Source organism: Meleagris gallopavo, chromosome 13 (genome assembly GCF_000146605.3).
Source record: "Meleagris gallopavo isolate NT-WF06-2002-E0010 breed Aviagen turkey brand Nicholas breeding stock chromosome 13, Turkey_5.1, whole genome shotgun sequence".
NCBI lineage: Eukaryota > Metazoa > Chordata > Aves > Galliformes > Phasianidae > Meleagris > Meleagris gallopavo.
The window spans coordinates 15940930-15957580 of record NC_015023.2 but is presented as its reverse complement, the minus strand read 5'-3'; the positions used below and the strand labels follow the sequence as shown (position 1 = coordinate 15957580).

Genomic DNA, 16651 nt, shown 5'->3' with positions numbered 1-16651 from the left:
TTCATTTTGACTCTGAGTAGTAAAAAACTGCTTTTATTTTTATCTGCCTCCTAAGAACTATAGTTCATGGGATTTGTGCAGAGATACAACAGAGGTTACTGGCAGAACTGAGACTGACCTTCCATCTCTGATCTTTGAGACCAGTGCTTCATCCCTTTCATAGATAACTGAGACATTTTTCATACCATTTGTTGTCCTAGCTGGAAGTTCAGATTTGTCATTATTATGTTTTAGTGATTACAGAGCACTTCAAATTCATGGCGTGTTTGTACCAGTTCCACAAATCAGTTACGCAGCTGAATGCAATCAGATTGCTCTGTGTGCTTTGTTCTTGGTTGTCTCTCTATCCCTAATGGATTCAAACACTACATCAGTGTAATCTGATTTAAAAGGAGAAATAGCCATACACATCTGTTGCTTCATGGTCCAGGTTGGCTTTACTAAACTTCTGGGTATTTGCATTGGAGAAGCACCACGTTGCTGAAGTCGCCATCCCTTCCATCCCCTGGGCCTTTACCAACAACCTCCAAGAAGAACAAAACCTTTAGAACGCCACAGGAGCAGAGTGTGACTGAGGTCAGAGCTCAGTGGAAGATGTCACACCAAAGGTAGATCAAAGCAATCATGCACTCCACACAAATAGATGAGTGTGCTTGGAGAAGCTCTGGCTGTGGAATCATCCCACAAGCAAATGTGCTGTTTGCTCACCTCCTCCTCCAGAGGATCATGGCTATATGGCTGGCATGTGGGGGAAGCTAACTGACATTCCTGAGCTGAGAGGGGGATGAGAAGTCTGACTGTGAATGTGTATTGTGAAACAAAAATAAAAGCAACCCCAGTCATTGCACATATGGGTACATTCATGTCATCTCCGATTTTTTTCCTACTGTGAAAGAAAATAAACTACAGGAGATTCAGCAGCAGCTTTTCTGGTTGCTTCCAGCTGTGCTTTTATAAATATTGTGGATTTAGAGAATGAACAATATTTCCTGACTCCCCCAGTTGTTCTCCAACCCCAGTGAAACTCATGGGTGAGAGCAGCAAGCAGCACTGCAGGTCACTTGTGGGCTTATAAAAGAGCCTCTGCCCCAGGCAGCCAAGTTCAACCTCCGATATTCAGTTCTGGATCCCAGCACTCCCACTGCCCAAGAACTTTTGCCAGTGAGAGACCCCAAACAGTAACTGTAGCTATTAGCCTGTAAAAAACAAACGGCGAAAACCGAAAAGACTGCTTGGCAAATTGTCTACTAAAAAGGTTTTATCAATACACCTTCCTAAAAACAAAAAAATGTGTAATTGGAAAAGAGAGAAAGGAGGGAGTGACTAGGCTGTGCTGTGCAGAATATATTATTCAACATCCTCAGCAACACTCCACAGACAAAACGGCCTTAGGATTTCAGCAGACACTTCTCAGTCAGTGCACATGGCTGTTTCAGTCTTAAAATCTCTCTGCTAACAAAATTTACATAAGCCAGTGACAGATTGGACTTTTACCAAGGAGAGAGAAGAAATAATCAAGTGCAGCACAGAAAATCCCAGACACCCGCTTGACTTCACTGCCAGAAAAACCACGTTGGTTTCTTAAATTACACAGAACATGTCAACAAATAGCAATAATGCAGTGAACTGTGGCACAGAATGGCTTGATCCCTGTACTTACACAATGCCTGCCTTGTCCAACTCGGGTCTAATCTTCTTCTTCAATATTTGTGGTGAGAGAAAAAGGAAATGCAACTTTGGCACTGGTCTTGCAGAAAGATTTTGTGTGCAACAGAGAAGTGTTTCATCTGTGTTTTCTCTCTGCTAGCATATTTCTCTGGTAGCTAAATGGGATCAGTTGTGGAAGGAGGGCATTTTTCTTTCTAGTTTTTTTTGGAGACTGATTCTTCTGAAAAAGGTCTGTTTACATATGTTACAGCACATGAATTAGCACATCCATAGGACAGGAAAGGCCAGCGCTCTGGTACCAAACCTGGTCTCCCTTTGTGCTGAGGAAGCCATGAGGACAGGACTCTGCAGTTCTGCTCCGCTCTACTTTTTCTTAATAACAGTAGAAACCCAGACAACAGTGATTTATATGTTTCAAAATTCTGCCTTGTTTCTATCCAAGCTAATTTTTAAAATGTTTTTAAATTGGGTTATTTAGCATAATGGCTCAGAATTGCTTTTTTCAGCCAAGAAACAACAAGTATTTTGCCAGGTTTTGTCTCCTTGTCTTGTTTTCCATTTCTTGATCAGCACTACCTTACTTGGTAGAATGGAGATGATCTTCTTATGGAGATGTAGCAGAAAGGTTGCTGCTTTGCTCTGATACATTTAATGTTAATTGTTCTTTACTTTCGTTTTTCTCTTACATGTGTGATTTTCTCCTCCTCTTGCACTTACTTCCTCAGATTCCTTTCATTTTCTGCCCTCTGTATGTTCTGTATACTTCCAATTAATTTCAGTGTCACTCACACTCCTCACTCCCTTAGATCTTTTCAACTTGAGTCTTGTGCTCTTTGGACCAGCAATTTGCACCTATTAAGTATCCTGCTCACACCTCCTGAAGAAGGTATCAAGCTCCATTTCCACAAAGGAGAAATGATTTATTCTTTGTCACACCAGAAGGACATAGAGATCTCCAAAGATGTCAGTTCCAACACCTGTCCTCTCATTTGTTTGAGGCAACCACAGTAATGAAAATAAATGCCTCAGGCCTGACAGAAAGCAGACAGCTGACTGCATTAACAGTGAGTTTTCCAGCCAAAAGTGGTTACAAATTAAGTAGCCAGCTGAGATGTTGAATAATAAACCCATGTATTTTGGCACAAAGTGCCATCTGAGGCTTTGCTCACTCAGGGTTCCATCCACAGAGGCACGGACAGCCTCAGCCTGCATCCAGCAAAGCATGGGAGCAAGAGATGACATTAAGGACATGTAGTACATATGGAGCCCAAGGAACAACTCAAACAGTGAACATTAAGCCCATATTTAACAACTTTGCTACAATAAGACCAGAAAACACTACTGAATATTCAGTATATACAGGAACAAGTACCTCTTTAAATAAAGCAAGTGATGAGTCACTTCAAGAGTGCACTATTAGGAATAAAAGCAGTATTTCTCCTGCAGATACAGATAGCCCATATACTTGACAGAATTTAATATTTAAACCTGGAGCAACGATATTCAGAAAAAAAGATTGGGTGTGAATTTCCAATGTGATGATTTCAGCAGACCCCACCAGCCATGTTTCTCATAAAGGCTGATGTCATGTGTCTGAGGTTCACAAGTTGCAGTGTAAGCAGAAATATAATTGAAGAAACATAAAATCCAACATCTTGAGGGCTTGCAGGTTACTGCCCAGATGTTCAAATTCTTTCCACAGGAGGCAGCTTTGTGGGAAAATGTTTCAGCTAAAGCCATTGCTGCTATATAAAGAAGCCAAAAATCGACAGCTCCGTGGTTGTGAACTGCAAGCAACATTTTCATTGCAACAGCCCTGTACAGAATCTGTGCTTCAAGGTTTCACAGCACCAACTTAGAAGATCAAATGAGTCTCTGCAACTTTATTTTATACTTCTTGGTGCTTTCCTCTCTATCATGAAGTTCCATGTCCAGGAAGCTGGTGGTGCCAAGAGCTTTAGATTATATTGAAATTAAAAAGAAAAATAAAAATCAACATGAAAACTTCATGGTTGCAATGGAAAGATGTTAAGAGTAGCCTAAGTATGCCTTTCAGAACCAAACAGGAGGTACAAGTTAAATTTCTTCTTCTTCTTTTTTTTTTTGTTTTTGTAAAGCAGTAATAATTTAGGAGGTTTAATTTGTGATTTGATGGCAGTGCTGTGCTAAGTTCCTGCTCCATCCATATGAAATCCAGTTGATTGGTTTGAATAGCTGACTTAAATTGCAGCACATGAACAACCACACTCCTATACCAGAGCTGTCAGAGGGATATTCCCTAGCAAGACGGAATTTTAAGATCTTTAATTTCTCCAGCAAAATTCCCTGTTCTACTTGCCTACAGTCACAGTGAAAGAAGTTCTGCACTAAAAGGAAAATTAATTGCATTTGATTTTGATCACTGTTTCAAGCACTGAAGAGGGAACTGCCAACAACTTTCAATGGTTTCAGTACTGAAGAAATGTACTTGTTCCTTACACTGGTAATGTTAGTTCTACTTTCAAAATCAAGTGTTGTCCAGTGCCAGAACATCTCTGGGGTTCTTCTGTACTGACAAATTCTACAATGCTAAGATATACTTACAGAATTTTCATTATGAAGGCTTTGACAATGTGACTCATTTCCCTGCGTAGGACTTAGAACATCCAGTTCGACTTCATTAACTTTGTGCACTCATATGTCTTTTGATTGTCTTCTGCTGCTTCACTGTGTGCTTCATGGCCTTGTTAAGAAAACAAACAAGTAAGATGTCATCCCCTGCTTCTTTGCCCTAAAATCAAATTTCATGTTTAATTTTTTAAAATGATCAGAAGGTGCCTTGAGGCAGACTACAGGACAAAACTGATCCACTGAACTGTCTTTGTTCTCCTTTGTAACAAAGGAACATCATTCTTTACACCAAAGAACATCACAGTGACTGCTCCCTGTTTATCGCATCAGCAGGCAGACAGACGATAACAGCAAGCACTGCTCCCACACTTCCTCATGATCCCATGACAAGGGCAGTCAGCACAGCTTCTTTTTTTTTTTTCTAGTTCATTTGCTTTTTTTTTAATAGATGACCACCAGCCCCAGATGTCTCTAATAATTAGAGCATCTGAGTAATTCAGTACTCCCAAGTACTAGCACTGTGTAAGCAGAACAGATGGCCAATCCTACTGCCTTGGATGTACATTCTTCTGACGTTTGGGATGGAAACTGCAACACAGGAGAAGTGAGGCTTGGGGCTTTTTATTAGCTTTATCAGGTGACTGACAATTTGCTGGAAGACATTTGGGCTATTTCTGGTTTCCACGTATGGTCATACCTAAATTGGAGATGAAATCGCAGCAAGAAGTGAAAGCTGTCACGATGCAGCAGACAACAGAAGGATGAAGTCCACATAGATTACAAAACAGACACATATTTTTAACTTAAAAGGGCATTCTTAACAACACAAGTGAGTGGACAAATTCTGCTCCGTGACAAAAGAACCAATTGTCCCAGTACAAGGAAGTGCCACATAAGTAGCAACAAAATGTAGTGAATGTAGTTTGCTGTTAGGTCAACTTCCTTTAACAAACCCACAGGACTAAAATGCGTGTTAAAGTGCATTGATGCACAGAGACAATTATTTACATGAAATCTGGCTTTGAATTTCTGAAGTCTTCTGCTGTTTTAACCCATATTCACTCGAATGTACACTTCAAACCAAAAGCTTTAGTTAGAAGTTAGGTTTCTCTGCTATATTTCCAGAAAGTTTGACTCTAAATCTCTCTCCACTGCCCACACTGACGTTATGTTGACAGATGAAATGAATGAATGGTGCTTTATGCTGCCTTCTGTACGTTATGCTGGGCAACAACATGCAGGTTAATGCATCCAAGGCTGGGAAAGTGAGAAGTAAGAGCTCCCCTGCGAGTGCTATCAGATACATTCGTAACGAGACTTGTTATTTTTATAGAGATCATACATAGTCCAGGTGTGTTCCTGCCAGAATTCCACGTACAAAAATCATTTCACCTATTGCTAACTGCAGTAATGCATGCTGCAAGCCAGCCTCTGCTTTGCAGACAGCATATTGCTGTGCTGCATGAATCACTGCAAACACTATGCAAACATCCTCAAGGGTTCGATCCTTTCCTAAACTGCTAACAAAGTTTCTATCTTTTTCCAGAAGCGCAGGATAAAGCTCAGCTTTGCTGGTTGTGACCCCACACAACAGTACAGGTTCTCATCTCTACAGCCTGAGATATTTTGCTACCTTTGAAAAACAAAAACACAAACAACGTAGCCTGGGGTTTTGAAGAATATTATGGCCTATCTCCTGACATAAGAGGAGGGCAATAAAGCTGTCAGAAGGTCTGGAAAACATCACTTACAAGGGATCTGGGAATGCTTAGTCCAGACAGTGAAAGAAGTTATAGCAGCCTTAAACTACAGGAGATGATTTTGCTGACTGCTTTCCTCTTTGCAGGCTCCATATCCAGTGGTGATAGACAAGACAGAACAGGCTTGAAATGCAGAGGGAGTCTGAAAGTAAGAAAAAAGGCAACAACTGCCCTATTGCATTGGAATGGATCAGCAGGGGAAGGTCTGAGTTTGCCACTGTGGCAAAGGAGAGGGGTGGATGACAAGGGGATCGGCTTAGGCAGATAGCTGTTAGAAATGGCACAGAAGTCATTACGCCTGCTTGGGGATCAGGATTATGTGACCTCTAGAAGTTCTTTCCCACCCTGTATTTTATTGCTCTGTGTTAAGTACAGCTGGAAGATTCCTGCACATTTTTGTGCAGCAGGTGTGCATTTTACCAGCATGGAGCTGGAAGTGGGTACTTGCCAGACTGCTGGTGTTTCAGAATGTATTCCCTTGTTCTCTCTGAGCTACTCACATTATGCTGAAATTATAATCTAGACATTTCATTTTGCTCTGTTGTGTCACTTATTTTAGAAGGATATCAAAAAAAGGATTAAAAAATGAAATATATTAATTTGGAGCACATCACTAGAGCAGATAATGTACTCTTGATCCACCTGCTTCTTTTTTATTTACAATGTCATTATTTACTCTTAGTGCATTAAGAGATAGAACAGGTTCCAATGGGTGAATTGCTGTGGTGGGAAAGCTGACCAGTGAGCAAACTCACACTGAAAGGACTGCATGCCTTGGGTAGCCAGGAGTGCAGTCCTCATGTATCAGATGCAATTAGGCTTAATTATACTCACATGAGTATGCAGCGCAGGAAAAGCACTGCCTGTTAAAATATTGAATGGCAAATGAATGCCCAGCACCTTTATTATTCCTGGTCACCGAAACAAATGCTTTTATATTTAATTATGGCAGAGAACTGGGAGAAGAACATCAGACACACTGAAAGGCAAGTATAAGGTTCTTCTTACTTAATGAGCACTATGCTGCCAGTATCCAGAAACCCAATCCTGAGATCAGCTCCACAACCAATGTGGGTCACTTGAGCAAGTAACCTGAACACAGCTGAGTGCCCTGCAGAGACCAGCTGTGCCAGAGCAGCTTTTGGGACCTGCTGGTGCACCCAATGTTTTTCTTGTCCTCTACAGTTTCTAAGCGGTCCTGCAATCAAAGTTTCTCATTGGCTTTACTGAGATTATGCTTTAAAAATAACATATTCTTAACAATCTGACCTATGGGACATGTACACTGTCACATAAAGTTAGACACTGGCTAGAATTCCCTACAAATACCACCTAATAATAAAATCACTAAAATATTGTAATCATTTTGCTGTTGGACCCAGGCTCATGACAGCCTGAGAGATGGGCAGAAGTACATGTTCCTTCTCATTCTTTTCAGACTCAAATATAATCCTGAAGATAATAAATATTCATGATACTAAATATTTAAATTCTTCCACCCTGCTGGCCTCGATATTTCCACATTCACCAAAAGAAAAAAAAGACGAAAAAAGAGTTCTAATGTATGTAAAAAGCTAAACAAAAAACCTGTGCATTCAGAAAACAAGGGTGGGTTTTCAAGAAATAACAATGGTGATAAAACATTCCATATGAAATAGAGATGAATATACTACAAAGGCAATGATAAATGACTTTCTCACTGTGAAGTGGCTCACAGAGAACTACAGGGTCAGGGTCAGCTCATTTTACAGACCTCAAGGGTTAGATATAAATTTTAGACCCAACTTGATTCTAGAGCTCTTCATGCTTCAAAGCCATTTGCCACAGGGCTGCCACACTTCATCAACAGCACATGCTTTTCTCTCTTGGAATAACCAAGCTGGGGGTGGAAGGCATTAGTAAAACTCACAAATGGGCAGCGGGCCAGTCACATTTGAGTGTTACTACAGGGCAGATATAATGGAAATATAAAGCCACAGATCCTCAAGTCAGACCATTTTCCCTTTTCTTTAAACATCTAATTCATGGAAAGTGGAAATGGGAGAGAGAAATATAAAACAAAAGCAGATAATACTGGAGAACCCAGCTATAGTAAGCCCTCCGTGAGGGGAGTTTTCAAGTCAAGCACTTGTAGCTGATGTGTCCCCATAGCAGGCTGCAGAGCAGGCTTCATAGCACTTGCAGGGTTCCAACCAGTGAGAACCCCTGTGAAAGGAGCTGCTCCTCTCCCACCAGGCATCGGAAGGGTCTTTTTGAATCCTGATTGAGACCTAATGATCTCTTCCCTTTAGATACTCACTAACTGAGGCATCTGGATCTCCTCTCACACATGATTTTTTCTGGGTAGCCTTTATGTTGTCCAAAAAAAAACCCCACCAAAACAGAATAGCCCACAAACCCATGAAAAAAAGTAAGCATGTTGAATATGAAAAAACCCACGAGGAAACACCTTCCAGATATATGACTAAAGTGACACTGATTCCATTTACCCAACTCTAAAAACACAAAGACAGAAGCCAACAAAAAAGCCAAACAAGTTTAACCTTGGCAGTCTGAATGAAGCATTTCTTTCATTTCCATATGTGTGAATGATGCTGAATTACTACCTAGTTTGAAAGGCCTTGCTCCATTAGCCCTTTGATTATAATATGTTGTTCTCTATTTCTTTCTCCTACTTTCTACTCTGTAATCCTGGCACATGTAAGGTACTTCTAGTTCTTTAGATCTTCAGGGTTTTATTCACCTTGGAACAGCTGCACCAGGTCACTTTACTGCAGTACCAAAATGTATTATTATGCATTACACAGTGATCAGCAACAGGAATTCAGAGTTCTTAGGGAAGGGTTAGTCAAGAGTTAAACATTTTCTAGAATCATTTTGAAATATTCTCAGAACTGGAACTCAGAGAGAGTAAAATGCCCCAGTTGTGAAATTTCAGACATGATTTCATTTTCAGAATTTGACGTTCTTCGAATTTTCATGTCAAGCTTTTAAATATAAATATTTACTTTTTTTTTAAATTCATGTATTTTATGAAATGTTTGGTGTAAAAATTTATACAACATTACAAAAGATATGTGCATAGACTCACTGGACTCCTCAGAAGCTTTAAGAGTTCAAGTAACCACAGAGAGCAGCTACTTCCAACTGGGGATGGAAACTCAATGTGGGTCTTTAGGACTGTAATTCTGGTCTTGAACACATGACCAACACCTGAGGTTGGAAAAATATCATTCCTAGACAGCAACCTATCTTTCCTTCCTTTGCTATCAAAGAGAATCTGCTTTTACACAACCAGTTCATCCACCAGAGCTTTCTAAACAGTTTCCAAAACATTTCTACACTTTGCCCTGGAGATGCTTAACACAGGAAAACATATGGAGTGAGAAACCTTATTACACTACTCTCTTTCCTCACCTTCCCTAAGACAAAATGTTTAATATGAGCACAATCTGCCAGTGTCACCCACACGACAGTGCTCTGCATCTGTGTGACCATATGACTGCTTAATCTGCCTGTTTCATAAGATAATTACTGAATGAGAAATTAATATTAGCACAGCAAGCCATGGCGTGTCTAAATTAGTCAAGTTCAGGTATAATTTTGTATGGAACTTTGAGCGCCTCATTGAAGGCGTGTCCTTGCCAGTGCAGGAAAAACACTTTTCTTCTTAACTAATTGCTTCTTCACATGTTTTCTTTGGATACATTTTGTGACTGCAACCAAAAACCAGTGCTACTGTCCTGCAAACCACATGGATGTGACCCGACACCTTTTGGTGTGGTGCTGACAAGGCGTGAAGGAATCCCAGCCTCAGGTTTCGGTGTTCTTAGCTGGCCAGGACGGGCAGGAGGGATCCAAGGGCAAGGCAGGAGGGCAAGACAGCTGTTGGCAAAGCACACCAAACAGGCTGATTTCAAACCAAGCATGATACCAAGGAAGAGATGGGCTCTCTGATGACAGCCGTAACCTCCTTCTCCTGTAACAATTCTCTCCATGACTTAGTTACTAGTTTTAATGATGAACTTTCACTGCTTATGAGAGAAATTAGCTCAATCAAACCACTGCAGTTTGATTACACCATTAGTAAGACATGTGACACGAGCAGGACTGTATACCAAAAGGAGGAAAAACAGCCTCTGGGAAGAGAGAGATTTTCCTGCATTTAGTGTCAAAGGAAAACCATTCCAGTAAGCAAGCAAAACCAAGACTTGCCAACACAAAACTATTCATCTGTCACGCAGCTCTATACATATAAAAAGAATGAAACATAATAATAACAATAACCTACTTTGGGATTTTTAATGACTAATGTCTTGAAAATAAATAAGACAGTTGGAATGTTGAGTTTTTTTCCATGAATGGGATAGTATTTTCGGAGTTCTCACTCCTAATAATACAAGATACAACTCTTAATAAAATAAGAATGATGAATAGATTCTATTTTCATCTTTAAGATGGACTAAACGAACTTCAGTGTGGCCAAGTGCACCTGGAGAGAAGAAGGAAAACATCTGCTGGTATTGTAACATGTCCCCCAGGGCCTTGCCTTGTGAAGGGCATGGAGAAGGACAGCCTTGAATTCAGCAGCAGGCAGGGTGCTGGGGTTGATGAGATGGTCACAGTTGCTTCCTTATGCTCAAAATAACTCTAAACCAGCCATCAGTAAACCAGCAGAATGTATTGTGAGCATGCCTGGGATCAATAATCAAAATTGATTTTTAAAAACTTGAATGTAATGGGAATACAAGGATATGGGAATATCCATATCTCCATATTGCATCTTCAGCTGGCAGTTCTGCCTTTACAGCAAATCCACTCCAACTTCCACGTATCAGGCATACGAAATCAAAACTCTTATACAACCAAATGTTGTGCATAACTTATCATTAGAATTAGAAATCTCATGAAATGAAAATGTTTATAACATATTCTGAAAACTTTGGAATCTGCTATTAAGGACTGTAGCTTCTGACTGCACAGCTATAGCCTGCTTGTACTGTGAGGATGCCCTAGGAGAGAGCCATGGTGTGAATTTAATAGGACAAGGCTTCAGAACAGCAAAGAATTGTCAGTGAAATTTATTATTAAAGGATGAAGTTAAAATGTAAAACCATTAGCAAATTAAGTCCATAGTAAATAGATTCTGGAAGGGACCACAATTCAAAGGACTCATCAGCTTAAGATATGCTAAAATCAGCCAAAGAGTCTTTTACTGCCTGCAGTGAATTTGAAGTTGAAGATATGAATGATATTAACATTCCCTCCCTACAGACTTTTCTGCACACAATCTAAAGCTCAGTATTACTTTACTGTAGTCTAAAACATTCAGCTTTGGCCTTGGCCTGAAAAGATAAGGTCTCTTTCTGGAACAAGAGCTGACACACTTTGCTTGCCCTGCCCCTCTGAACAGTTTCTAGCAGTTAACAGCACAGCATCTTGTACGACTGAATGAACAGAGTAATCCTGGGACAGAGGTGAGCACGTTTACTCCTTATATTATATGTATATATTGGCAAATTGGCCAATTAATGACAACTGTGGCAATTCAATGGGAGTCTCTCAGTGAAACCAGAGACCCAATTTTGCCTTGAAAAGAGAAAATGTTTTCAAACAGTACCAAAGTCCAAACAAACCGCAGCGCCTGGCATAGTTTCTTGCATCTATTTCAAGGGTGAGCTTTCTGACACAGCACCATCTGTTTGTCCCGTGTTTTTACCAGACAAGAGGGTGTCCAAGTCTATTCCTTGGATTCTTAAGCTCCGCTGCAACACCACTAATGACCACCTAATAGCAAAAACAATCTTGTCTTTGCTGGCAGAGAGCCAGCATTGATTTCTGGACTATACTTGTGTAACAAAATATTGGTTTTTGCTGGAAATCGCTGAACCATAATAGAGCAAAAACATCAGAGGAAGAAGATGGTAAGACAGACATGTTGCAGAGGTGTTGTATTCCAGTACCCTGAAATATTTCTTGCTTTGAGTTGGAGTTTAGATGATGAGATACATGAATGATGCATGCATTAAGAGATAATACTTCTATAACAGTAAAATAATTATCTGCCCAACCTAAATGTGGACCTGGAAACGGAGTCCTTCCAAAGTCCTGCTGTCAAGATATGCTGGAATATGAAGCTTCACAAAGCTATTTCATAAAACTAAGAACCCAACCTAAAACGGAGAAGATATTATACCACTTTTCCTTTTCCCAATCACGTTTAGTTCCTTCCTTCTCATGCCACGAATAATGAAGAACTTGCAGTCCAAGCTATGCCCTCCACGTCCTTGGGTCCTTTTTAGCTCATCACAGAGCTCTGCCTGAACTTTGTGACCAATTCTGTTGACGATGCACAAAAAGGAAGATGATTTAGCTGCTTTTCTCCTAGCAGGATTGCTTCTGCAAAGCTGAGGGAGAGCAGCATTGTCAGTAACAGCAGCAGTTCTGAGTTCAAGTGAGGAATCAGAGGTGCTGGGTAAAGTGGCACAATTTTTACCTTAGTCACTGTTCAGAGTAGACTGCTTTCAATTGATGCCCTCTGCTAATCTTTCACTGAGATCGCAGCATCTCCAGTATTCTCTCTGCTTTTATCTTCTGATGCATTTACAGATAAAAGAAGTTAGCATCTGCATTGATTTTTCAAGCTTGTGCAGTAGCGTGTGATGCAGAGCTCAGAGGAGAACACAAACAACAATACACCACACCTGTCAGCTAATGAATGAAAGGTTGTACTGTAATGAACAGTTTCATCAGCATGGACTGATACACCCAGGTGAGGCTGGGAGGAAAACAGGCTGGTGGAAGTTCTTGTGAAAAGGAAATTTACTGCAAAAGTAGTGCAAAATGGCAGCACCAACAAACAACAGCAACTATCAGAGGGGTGAAGGGCTAGAAAACTCATTAGGTGTATGATTAGGAACCAGGGAGCTGAAGTAGGCCATCAGAAATGGTAGTTGAGCAACTTTACTGATATTTCTGCTGCCAGTGAGCTATCTATGACCTTATGACAATTTGGGTCATTTTATTCTAATCAAAATGTTTTCTTCTATCTAAATAAATAGGTTGGACTGATGGACTGACTACTTCTCAAATCTACCTCCTCTGTTAACTGAGACAGATCTTTATGAAGTAATACCCTATATTTAAATCTTTCTATAACATTTTTAGAAAGGAAAGCTCTAAATAGCAACATCTTGGAGACAGAATTCATCCTGTGCACAGTCTGTAAATAAACTGTCTGCTCTAATGTAGAATGAGCAGGGAAATAAAGTTTCTGCAGCCCATGTCTGAAACAGCATTTTTTTACCAAGGCTAAAAACATTTCAACTAAATACGATGATAATCTTTGCTTCCTCCAAGAAAAGGGACGCACGGAGCCACGTATATTGCATTTGTTCTATGTGAAATTGGTTAAAATGAACTACAGCAATTCTGACTTGAGTACACGAAGAAATATCTGTGCTGCAATGAGCCTTCAAATTCCCTTTTCCCTCTCGCTTGCTGCCATACAGCTATATGTAACACAACTGCCCAGTTATTTCCCAGGCAGGCAATAAGAACCCAGCTGGTAATTAAGTCACCTCACTTGAATGTCAGATGTATTTTGAGTCACAGGAATATTTCAGCATCTCACATACCTTTCCTGTCCCATTGTTTAATTATCAAAGGAGCAATGAAAAGGAGAACAGGACTGAGGTGTAGATGAATATGAATTATTGAAAGGGACGAGGAAGAAAGCACTGCAGAAACAGGAGCAGCTGTCATTTAAGCTCTGCAGAAGGGCCACGAGGATGTATCAGAGATTTCCTCAGAGAAGTCCCCCTCTCTTCAGGAGCCTCAGTGACCTTGAGGCGTTTTCTCTTGCCCAGCCCAAACATCAAGACTGACATTTTGTGTCTTTATTTTAACCATTCATTTTACTTCATGTTATCACCCATTCAACAACTGCAGGTGGTTACCATGTTACTGATAATTCTTACGTTCTTTGTTCTGTGTGTGCCTTTCTTTTGCCCAAAAGACCAAAATTTCATGTCTAATTTAACCCTGCAAACACTATCCCTTTCACATTCTACGTGTCCTTTGCAAACAATGAAATTCAAAGCCACAGGAACTGAAAACACTACTCCAATTTAATCCATGATCCATGTCATCGTCTTGTTAAATAACTCTGCAAGCATCTTTTGACCAGTTGGATGGACTACATGAATGGAATCGTGCTATGTTTGCTTTATGCTATCCCATCAAATTATACAACCAAGCTGCATTTCTGCTCTCCAGACACTTGCTTGGAAAGTGTCTGGAAGGCATTGCATTAATCTTTTTTCCTACTTTATTTCTGTTTTCCTTTAGATTATCCCCCAAACTGGACATATTAGTCTGTTTTCCCCCATGTTCAGTCTAATTTTATTAATGCTTACCATTTTCTCTAATCTCTCTAGCTCCATCACTGTCTCTCTATCTATCCTTCCAGACATTTCCTTTGATTTTATCATTAATTATTGCGTATTTGTAGGGTTTACAACAAAATCTCGTTTACAGATGTGAGTCACACACCATTCGTTGCCCAGTCGCTGGCAGTCAGACCTTTTCCAAATGACCGTGTTGATAATTTTAAGATTATAACAAATGAAATACTTTCTGATTATTTTTCCCCTCAGTGTTTCAGCACTTGCAGATAACAAATCCTCGTGACTTCGGAGGACAGCAGGAGGTAGGGAATGCAGATTTGAGAACAGAGAGACCAGGAAGCAGAGCAGAATGGCCAGGATGTCAGCAATGGCTGGGGAAGCACCTGAACCTTCCCAACCCTCGTGCAGTTTCATGCCAAGGCAACTCCCTAACGTACCTTACAGTAATTCAAAAGTTCCTCTTCAGGAAGGGCTGACGAAGCACCCATCTACCGACAGCAGCCATGATACAGGTTTTGCACTGCTGAAACTTTTTACTACTGAAGCCCCGTAGTCCTGCAGGCCGAGAGAGATGAGTCCTTGGGTGGCAGTTTTCAGACAGATTGAAAGATGGTTCTGAGAAGGAGGTTGGAGGGAAGAGCTTGGGCTCTCACCCAATGGTGAAATGTTCACCAACGATGTTCTCAGCAAAGCAGGTGAAAAAAAAAACCCCAAATCAGCACATGGAGGGAAAATTTCTTCCCTCTCAAACATGAAGGTTGAAGAGCTACTCAGAGCCCACTGGATGGAGACTTTCTCATGGGTTTACAGAGACCAAAATGCAAGCACAGAATCTTTTTCTATTAGTTTTATATTCATATGATCAAATCATAATATCTTTGTATTTAGCCTGAATGAAGCTAACATTTCATTGGTTAAAACAGATACAGATCTCATTAAGGAACTGGCTAAATTATTAAAAAGAGCTTAAGGGCACTTTCAACAACTGGGTGGTACAATACGCACAGCAATGCCTTTTATGTATATTGTGTATAAGCCTTGGGAGAAACCATGATTAAAATGACATTTTTTTTTTACATTTAATGCATCATAAATGCAGAACTGGATTTGTATGGTAATTCATTTGAACAGTGTGATATTAGAAAAAAGTAGATGAAGTAATCAATCACCAGTAACAACTATAAAAATATTTTCAGACTTTCCTTTGCAAGTTTTAAATGATTTGAGATATAAATCCTAATAGAAGAAGGGAAGAAAATCGGTGATATTCAGTATTCAAACCCACCTCACCTGCTTAGCGATTCACGTTTTAATCCGGCAGCTCATCACAGCAGTTAATGTTTCTGTTTTCCGTCTGAAAACAAAAAGCATTGCTGTATCTGATTCTGTGTACCTACAGATGGCTGTTACCGATAACTTATCTACCTATTAAAAACGGTCCTCTTGAGCATAGTTAGTTGAAGACCAACTTTCTAATAGCTCTGTCCTTCCCCCGTAATTGGAGCTTGCTGTTCTGTCTCAATAACAGAGCTCTCCTTACAGGACCACAGGGGTTATATGCATTTGATTTATGACTAGGAAATAAAGGCTTAGAGGCATTCAGTGATGTGACTGGGATGACACACGATGATTTTACAAAGGTAAGAAGAGAACTTCTGTTTTGTAACCACAGTGCTGCCTTTTCTCTTTCAGTACTGCATCGCCTGATGGCAGACATCTTATTGTACACACTAAGTCAGGCTTGTGTTTATGGACACAGAAAAACACCCATGACTCTGTGATCTCCAAACTCAATGGTACTCACAGACATACATACACTGCCAAGGGAGCCCTCCTGTAAACAGAGAATGGCATTCAAGTTTCAATTTGAAATATCTCGTTAAGTTTCTTCAGAGCAAATTTGCAACACCTTGTTTTGCCCATTTTCCTCTTTTAACCCTTCAACAGGTGTTATTTTTCCCTAAGTCATATGGTGGCACAAATGCTATTCTTTTCAACCTACCTCTGTGTAGATAACCTCTCAATGAAACAAAGGTTATCTTAGTCATATCTCTTCTTATTGACTATAGAAATGCATGAAAATGGTAAAAAATAACTATCCAGGTACTCAAATGGCAGTCCAATATCAGGCTTGTGGAGGGTCTTTGGCTACAGCAGGAGGCATCTCAAAATCTGTGTGCTCTTTTGGGCATTTGTGGTATTCCA

At 40.2% G+C, this 16651-nt stretch overlaps 1 long non-coding RNA gene across 1 annotated transcript in view; it reads right to left on the bottom strand.

Moving 5' to 3' along the window:
- Window positions 1–16651, bottom strand: part of LOC116217141 — a 69972-nt gene that overhangs the window by 2947 nt on the left and 50374 nt on the right. The window contains exon 4 of the long non-coding RNA XR_004161219.1: window positions 4252–4390. This is a non-coding gene — a long non-coding RNA (uncharacterized LOC116217141). The remainder of the gene's footprint in view (window positions 1–4251; window positions 4391–16651) is intronic.